This window comes from Pelmatolapia mariae, linkage group LG3_W (assembly GCF_036321145.2).
Source record: "Pelmatolapia mariae isolate MD_Pm_ZW linkage group LG3_W, Pm_UMD_F_2, whole genome shotgun sequence".
NCBI lineage: Eukaryota > Metazoa > Chordata > Actinopteri > Cichliformes > Cichlidae > Pelmatolapia > Pelmatolapia mariae.
The window spans coordinates 23,948,847-23,957,804 of record NC_086229.1 but is presented as its reverse complement, the minus strand read 5'-3'; positions in this window follow the sequence as shown (position 1 = coordinate 23,957,804).

Genomic DNA, 8,958 nt, shown 5'->3' with positions numbered 1-8,958 from the left:
CTAATGTTTCTGTTTGAGCTCCAGTTGGCACAGCTCTCTCTTCTTCTATTCAAAATATGAGCTCACATACTTCCAGTCACACTCATTTTCTCTAGTTAACTTGACATTATATTACAGTTTGGTAATAACTGTACATAAGACTGTATTAAAAAAAACACTTTGGTATACACACACAAAAAAATCACTTTAACAACAGACAGGTTTTGATAAACTGAGGGCAGAGAACATTTTTGAATCCTAAACATAAGACAGCAAACAATAAAAAAAAACACAGTCAACAGCAAAACTGTGCAGTGATGAGAGCAGGAGGTCCATACAGACTGATGTGTCTCCATTCCTTTACATATTCCATATTTTATTCGGGTCACTGATTTTTAATTACTAATTAATGTTTGAGAACACCACTCAAACTGGCCAATCAGGCTTTTGTGACATCATGTGACTCTCTGTGACTCATGAACAAAGAATGTAGAAACGTTAAACCTTTAACTGAAACCTGAGAAACGGTGAATCCACTGATGAGCGACACAGAGTGGGTGTGTAAAGTATGAGATGAGTCAGTTACTGATGAGGGTTAAGTATGTTTGATATGTATGAAATTTGTCTTTATGGTTTATACTAAAGAAAAAACTGTACTAAGTCAGGGTTTCACCTGTGAAAGAGTTGACTTTAACCCCAAACTTTATTAAACTAACCTAAATCTAGCAGAGTAGTTCTGCTGATTGAACCAAACTAACTGAAACACATTAAAATAATAAGCCGAGTCTGACTTTGATGCCCACAGTCTCTCTATGACAGTCTGATCAACTTCAGTCGAACACTAAGAGTGTTACTGGAAACACTTTAGTTCTCCAAGTCCAACCTTTCTAGGCTGCCTTAAATGTGCCCTCAGTTCTCTGGATGTTCAGAGCTCAAAGTGTAGAGAGGATCAAACATCCCAGACCCTCAAACATCTGATTCCTCCAACAGGACAGCAACTTCAACTGATCCAGGGACTGTCTGCTCCTCCATCATCCTCTAATAAAGGAATAATAATACAATGGATCTTGTTAGGGTTCAATGTTGAGAGAAGAATCCATAAATAACCACAGATCCAGGCGTGTGCAATTAGACAGTATTTTAATAAACACATGTGTGAGTTCAACAACCCAATCAGTGTTGAACTGTCTTTATCATATTCAGACAACTGTTTTATGGGGTTAAGATAGTACAGCCCCCTTTTCCTGTTACTAGGCAGATTTAAACAAAGCATACGTCAGCCTAAACCACAACGACTTTTAACATAGAACATCATCTTCGTGTCGACGGCTGATGCTTCCTGTCTCCATCCTCGCTGTCGCTCCATGAGCGCCTCCTTATCTCCCCGATCAGGTGGACTTCCTGTAACAGACTACCACGTACGCCTCGACTTTGCAGCCATAGCAAAACGTATTTCAACTCTTGCCTACTAAATGAGTCTCTCTAACTTGTGTGTGCGTGCACGTGCAGGGGCGCGTGCATGCTGTGTACTGCGTACGTGTCATGACCTCTCACTATTTGTCTGTCTGTACGTGCAGAGTTTGCATCTGCTTTCTGAACCTTAGTTGACCTCAACTTAAGCAACCAACCAGGCTAAGGCCATCCTGTGTGTAATGATCTTGACTTATATGTAAAATATATAACAACTGTTTCAGTCTACCACAACTACTTAAGGCTTAATCCGCAATAGATGCATACTAAACACCCTGCTCTTAACTTGCACTCACTCTGCTTTCGGTTTCACTTCTGCAAAAGCTGCAACTTCAAAGACATAACTTCCTGTCTCATTTTGGCACAAAGTGTATTTTCCTGTCTCTGCCCTCTACACAGAGATCATAAAAGCATTAATAACATTTAAATTATAGATTCAACTCAACTGTTTAAAATGGTTCTTCTTTGGACCTGTAATAAAGGCTAATATAATACCAATATATTTGAACATCTGAGTGCATCTGAATGCAACATCCCTATTAACATGAAACGGTAATGATGATTATCAAAATAGCAGCAAATAATAGCAGGAAAATATTTCTATTCCCCACAATCTGAAGGTCAAAGTGATAATAATCAAGTTTCAAACTCTGTTTATAATTCTACTGTCTTTGTTTCTAATGGAACATTTACTTTATTAAACAATGAAATAGTGCACATGTTCTACATCCACATCAATCACAATCATAGAAAATGTCAAATAAATGTGCTTGTGTTGTGTCCATGATGATGTTAACAAACAAACTGTGACAGAGCCTCACACGTGATGAAGAAGCTGAATCAGCAGAAAGAGCAGAGCAGGAAGCAGCATCATCCACACAGGTGTGTCTCAGGTGAGTCCTGCTCCCACACTAAACACATCCACATCATATTAGCATGTGCTAACATGTGCTTCTGCTTTATTTCAGTCTGATATGTTTCCAGTCAACATGTCTGCTGTGTGTCTCTCAGCACTTGCACTAAATCTTGCCGTGTGTCTGTGATACTGCGTGATGCTAACAGACTGTAACGTCAGTGAGTCTGTGAGTATCTCTGTCACCTACAGCTTCCCCTGTGGAGCTCATTTCAAATGCTCAGCTTTACACTCAGGAACAGGAAGTGCTGCGTCTGCAGTTTGTCTCCTTCAAACTAAAGTGTCTCAGACACGTGCAGCACGTGAGCACAAAGATGTTTTTGGTCACGTGGTGGGCACGAGGAGCTCTCAGTGAGTTTGGAGCTGAAACATCTTTGACTCCCAGAGTTCAACTGTGAAAGTGAAACAAGCAAACATGGATATTTAGGAGCCTCAGACGGTGTGATGATGATCATGAAGCCAGGAAAGAAACAAAGAGAGAAAAGAACAGATTGGAGATCAGAGCTGAACACACACTTTTTTAAAAGCATGCAGGAGCCATGAGGACGAGCACGGATTCATTCATTCATATCTGCACTGTAATCTGAACTCTCTCTCCCTCTCTTTCTAATCTCATGTCTGAAGGTGAGAAGGACACCGTCTCCCTAACAGAAAAGCTTCTCCACCCACACAGCTGAAGAAGAAGAAGGTATTTACAGTGTGTACAACGGCATCACTCTTCCACACACAGACAATCACTTGTTGATGCAGCGTGGTCCAGCTGGGAGTAAGGAGGTAGGAAAGCTGAGCCAGTGTTCCCGCCTTAAAGAAGGCGCCTTCAGCCAATCACTGACTCCACCCACAACTCAGCATAGTGACAAATACTCAGTACAGGCTAAACAGCACCACCCTCAGGCCAACATGGAGAAAAACATTCCCACTGAAACAAGACAAATGATGATCTGGGCTCCAAACATTCATATCCAACACATGTAAAGCCTTCAAACGTCATCTGCTAATGTTTCTGTTTATTCTATGTGTGACAGGTGAGACCTGAGTCTGGGAACCGCCCCTGGTGGGCGGAGCTGGTCTTTGCTCCTTTCATAAGCTCAGGTGTGGGCAATTAGGTATTCCTCAGCAAACCTGAAGCTGCAAGTGTGTGGTCCAAGTTGGTGTTAACTTCTGTCTAGGAGAGTCTGATATGGGTCCTCCCCTAAACTTCTATTAGAACGGTAGGCACACAAAAATGTACCATTTGAGCTCTGGCTGTTGGCAGAGGTTTATAGTTATGTGCACCCTTGTAGGTGGGAAACATTGCTCCCGTGAGAACGGTACAGTGGACTTCATCGCCACTGACCCACAGTTATTAGGGTGTGACACGAACTTGTGGACAGGTAACAAAACAATTAAGTTGAGGAATATTCCTGTGTTTTATTGTCCAGCATAAGTGATCTCCTGCCTTTTATTCACAGAGTACCGAGCTGCTGCTTTGCCCGGTGGATTTCTGGTTGCGGGCAAAGGACCCGACACATCAGTGTGTTTTAACTTGTTTTAAACTGGTGTAAGTCGACAGACTGACTGTTGCGGCTGTCGATTGTTTTGTTTTGTTTTTGTTTTATTTTTTCGGTATCAGGAGGCACCACAAAGATTGATTCTTTTAGTATTTTTAACCCTTTTCTTAAGTGTATATATATTGTCGCGAACGGTGAAGGCGCTGCAGGGAGAACAAATCCTTTTTTTTCTCACCGCTTCTGCATGCACAGCGGTGGGCCTGAGTGAAGACGGCACTGAAGCTTTTGTTTTTCTCTATAGTGTTTTGCCCATTTTGGGGTCGTGTGTCAGTTGCCGTCCCTTTTTAACCTGTGTTATGTTGATTTGTTTTTAATGGTTCCCCGCAGCGCTTGTCCTGTCTCACCGGCAATCATACAGTTTTATCGTTTTTAAATAAGGTAAAGTTTTTAATTGTTTTCAAGTGCCGCTGTTACATTGTTACTTTTATTTTGTATTAAAATTTAAAATCTTTTTAACTGACTGTGCGCCTACGGCTCTGTCCTATTTTAAATAGGTACCTACCACGGGTCACAAACTGGCGTTGTCGGACAGGACGAGCCTCTAGGTGTACAAGGCGATTAGTCAGTTGGTTTGTGTAAAATTCTTTCTTTTTTTAAATTTTTTTTTTGTATGGGTGTGTGTTTTAAACTGTTTTATATTTGTATTTATTTATTTTTTTAGGCAAAGCAGCAGCTGGTAATTCCTGGTGGTAACAAAGTGTAATCTGCATTTAACCATAGTAGGCACACTTATTGGCGAGGGTTTTTATTTTTTTATTATGGAGTCCCAATCAGGCACTTCTAGCCCCCGTAGACCTCATGACTCTACCCCTATGGAGGGCTCTCCCCGAGAGAGGCTGGTTTATATCCCTAGAGAGAGGTCATGCCCCCTGTTTAGTGGAACTGGGGAAATTAGTGTCCAGAGTTGGGTGGAGGAAATAAAATCTGTGATGCGCACTCGTAGACTTGCCCCTATTGATAGAGCCCATTATATCTATGACCATTTGACTGGTGATGCTCGTGAGGAAATAAAATATAGGTCCCAGCAAGTAAGAGAAGATCCAGACCGCATTCTTGATATTCTCCTTAGCCAGTATGGTTGCCCCATGTCCTTTATTGCTGTTAAGGAAGCTTTTTATGCAAGAAGGCAGCAAGAAGCGGAGTCATTGAGGGAATTCTCCCATGCATTGTTTTCTCTCATGGACAAAATGATTCAGAGTTGTCCAGAGAGGCGAATTCCTGAGGCTGCTAGACTGCTTTCCGATCAGTTTGTAGAGGGTGTCAGGGATGGAAATTTGAGCCGCGAGCTTAAAAGGATTGTTCGCGAACATCCAGATTATGACCTCCATACTCTAAGAGATGAAGCCCTCCGGTGGGAGCGGGAAGGCAGAGTAGGAGTAGAACCAGGCCGGTTCAGGACTTATTCTGTCCCAGCAGTCTACAGCATTCAGCATGCAGGGCAAACAAAGGTGCCAAGGGATACTATTGGGTCAGAATTAGCAGAGGTCAAGGAAATGTTAAAACGGCAGCAGGCCCAGATTGATCAGCTTACACATGAGTTGAGAGTTGCCCATACATCAAGTAAGCCTAGGTTCACGCAGAGAGGAAGGCAGGTTATTTGCAGACGGTGTCAGAAACCTGGCCATTTTGCTAAAGACTGTGATAACGAGAGGGTAGTAGCCTTTGAGTCTACAGCCCCTAGCAGGAGCTCATCTGGTCAGGGCATGTTTTCCATGCAGACGGAAAACTAGCACCCTCTGTTATGCTGAGCCACATATCAGATGGGGACATAACTGGCTCCAACAGCTGTAATGCTCAAAAGTCTGGTCCCCCACCCAAGTTGGTAGGCTCCTGTCCAAAGGTTACCATTGATATGGGAGGGGTAGACGTCTCCTGTTTATTAGACACTGGGTCCATGGTCACTACCATCACGGAGAGTTTTTTTGCCAAACATTTTAAGAACTGGGGTCCAGAGAAACTGAAAGCATGCCATTGGCTGCGGTTACGGGCAGCTAATGGGCTAGATATTCCCTATGTTGGCTACCTGGAGCTTGATTGCCAGGTGTTAGGGAGGCAAATACCGAAGCGTGGTGTGTTAGTTGTTAGAGATCCTTTGGAGCCCAGCCCCAACTCAGAAATATGTGGAGTACTCGGCATGAATGTGATCCGTGAGTGTTATAGGGAGCTGTTTTTGGAACATGGCTCTGCTCTTTTTGACCTTCCTTCAGTGCAGGAAGATCCTTGGCAGCAGGCTTTGCAGCGTTGCCATACAGCTCAGCTACAGCCCGAAGCACAGGTTAGTGACCCAGTGAGAGTTAAGGGTAGAAGAAAAATTTGCATCCCCGCAGGCACAATGAAGTTTGTACCTACCACATGTCGGAAAGCTCCTTCAGCACACACTGGAACAGCACTTTTTGAACCATTAGATGCCGGTTTGCCTCATGGTCTCCTCTCTTCTCCGGCTTTGGTCCAAGTGGTCAGTGGCACTGCATTTATCCCAGTTACCAATGTGGGATTAACTGAGGCCATTTTGCCACCTCGCAGTCAGCTTGGCACCTTGTGCCAAGTTGAAATTGTCAGCCGATCCAATGGCTTGACCAGTCTGTTGGAAGATTTGGGGGAGGAAAACTGTGTTACCATGGCAACTCAGAGTGTGGAACCCAACCCTCTGAAAACTGCAATTGATGCAATTGATCTATCAGCCCTCTCTGTACAGGATCAGGACAGGGTAAGATCCCTTTTGCGTGACTACCAATCTGTTTTCTCTTCTCATGATGGTGACTTAGGCTGTACCAATTTAATCACTCATGAGATTCCACTCTTAGATGAGACTCCAGTCCGCCAGCGGTATCGACGCATTCCACCTTCAGAGTATGAGAGCGTTAAGGCCCATATTCAACACCTGTTGGAGAGTCAGGTGATCAGGGAAAGTTGCAGTCCTTTTGCCTCTCCAATTGTGGTAGTACGAAAGAAGGACTCCAGTATCAGGCTTTGTGTGGATTACCGTTTGCTGAACTCAAGGACTAGGAAGGATGCTTTTCCCTTGCCCCGAATTGAGGAGTCCTTGGACGTGTTGTCAGGTGCACGTTGGTTCTCTACCTTGGACTTGGCTAGCGGCTACAATCAGGTCCCTGTTGCTGAGCCAGACAAAAAGAAAACTGCTTTCTGCACTCCTTTCGGGTTATTTGAGTTCAACCGCATGCCATTTGGCCTCTGTAATGCACCAAGCACCTTTCAGAGATTGATGGAGCGAATGTTTGGTTCCCAGAATCACCAGTCTTTGTTGTTGTATCTGGATGATGTGATTGTCTTCTCTACCACAGTAGATGAGCATATTCAGCGCCTAGGAGCAGTACTGGAGACCTTGCGGGTACAAAACTTGAAGGCCAAGTTGGAGAAATGCTGTTTTCTGCAGACAGAGGTAAAGTACCTTGGACATGTGATCTCCAAGGATGGGGTAGCCACTGACCCAGATAAAATATCTGCTGTGTCTAATTGGCAAACTCCTAGCTCTGTTGCTGAATTGAGGTCATTTTTAGGGTTTGCTAGTTACTATCGCCGCTTTGTTCCAGGTTTTGCATCCCTAGCTGCCCCGCTTCACCAGTTGGTGGCAGAGCTGGCTGGGACTAAGCACAAACGCCCCTCCAAGCGTACACTGCAGGACGTTTGGACAGAGCAGTGTGAAAATAGCTTTCAAGAGTTGAAAGCTCGGTTGGTGCATTCCCCCGTATTGGCTTATGCTAATTTTTCACAACCTTTTATCTTGGAGGTTGATGCCAGCCACTGGGGTTTGGGGGCAGTGCTTTCACAACAGCAAGCAGATGGCAAGGTGCATCCTATAGCCTATGCTAGTCGAGGACTAAAGCCCACGGAGCGTAACATGTCTAACTACAGCTCCATGAAACTTGAATTCCTAGCCTTGAAATGGGCTATGACTGAAAGATTTAGAGAATATCTGCTGGGTAACAAGTGTGTTGTCTTTACTGACAACAACCCCTTGAGCCATCTGACTACAGCAAAGCTTGGAGCTTTGGAACAGCGCTGGGCTGCTCAGCTCTCTTCTTTTGATTTTTCAATTAAGTATCGTCCAGGTCGTACAAATGGCAATGCAGATGCTTTGTCCCGACAGTGTCAGCCATCAGATCAAACTGTGTCTTTGGAAACATTGCTTCCTGGTACTTCCCTCCCAGACTCTTTAGTCCAAACAGTTTTACCACCCCAGCAAGTAATCCAATCGACGATTTCGGTTTTACCCTCCCGTTCACTGGCAGACCTTGCTACTTTGCAGAGGGATGACCCTACGATTAGTGGCTTTTTGAAGTTTTGGCACAGAGGAACTGGCCCTACTCGTCAGGAGAGGAGAGATTTGCCAGCCGCAGTGCTGGAGATGTTGCGCCAGTGGAGGAAACTGGTAGAAAAGGAGGGTGTCCTTTATCGGCAGATTTTTCAGCCAGATGGGGGGGAACCCGTGTGCCAATTAGTGGTCCCTCAGAGTCTCAAGAATGAGGTTTTACATGGCTTGCATAATGACCATGGTCACCAGGGAACTGACAGGACTACAGACTTGATACGCAAGAGGTGTTATTGGCCAGGTATGTTTAAGGAGGTTCAGGATTACTGTCAGCAATGTGAACGTTGTGCGCAGGCTAAAGCAGTTTATCCCAAACCTAAAACAACCATGGGTCACCTCATGGCTGCGAGACCCAATCAGATTCTGGCAATTGATTTCTCATGCCTTGAGCCGTCTGTTGATGGCCGTGAAAATGTATTGATTCTTACTGATGTGTTTTCAAAGTTCACTCAGGCCATTGCTACTAAGGATCAAAAGGCAACTACTGTGGCCAGTGTTTTGGTTTATGAGTGGTTTTACCGCTTTGGTGTCCCTTCTAGGATCCACTCTGATCAGGGGAGGAGTTTTGAAGGAGCAGTAGTTCAGCAGCTGTGCCAGTTATATGGTGTGGAAAAGACTCGCACCACTCCTTATCACCCACAGGGTAATGGCCAGTGTGAGCGTTTTAATCGGACTCTGCATGATCTGTTGAGAACCCTGCCCCCTGAGCAAAAGCG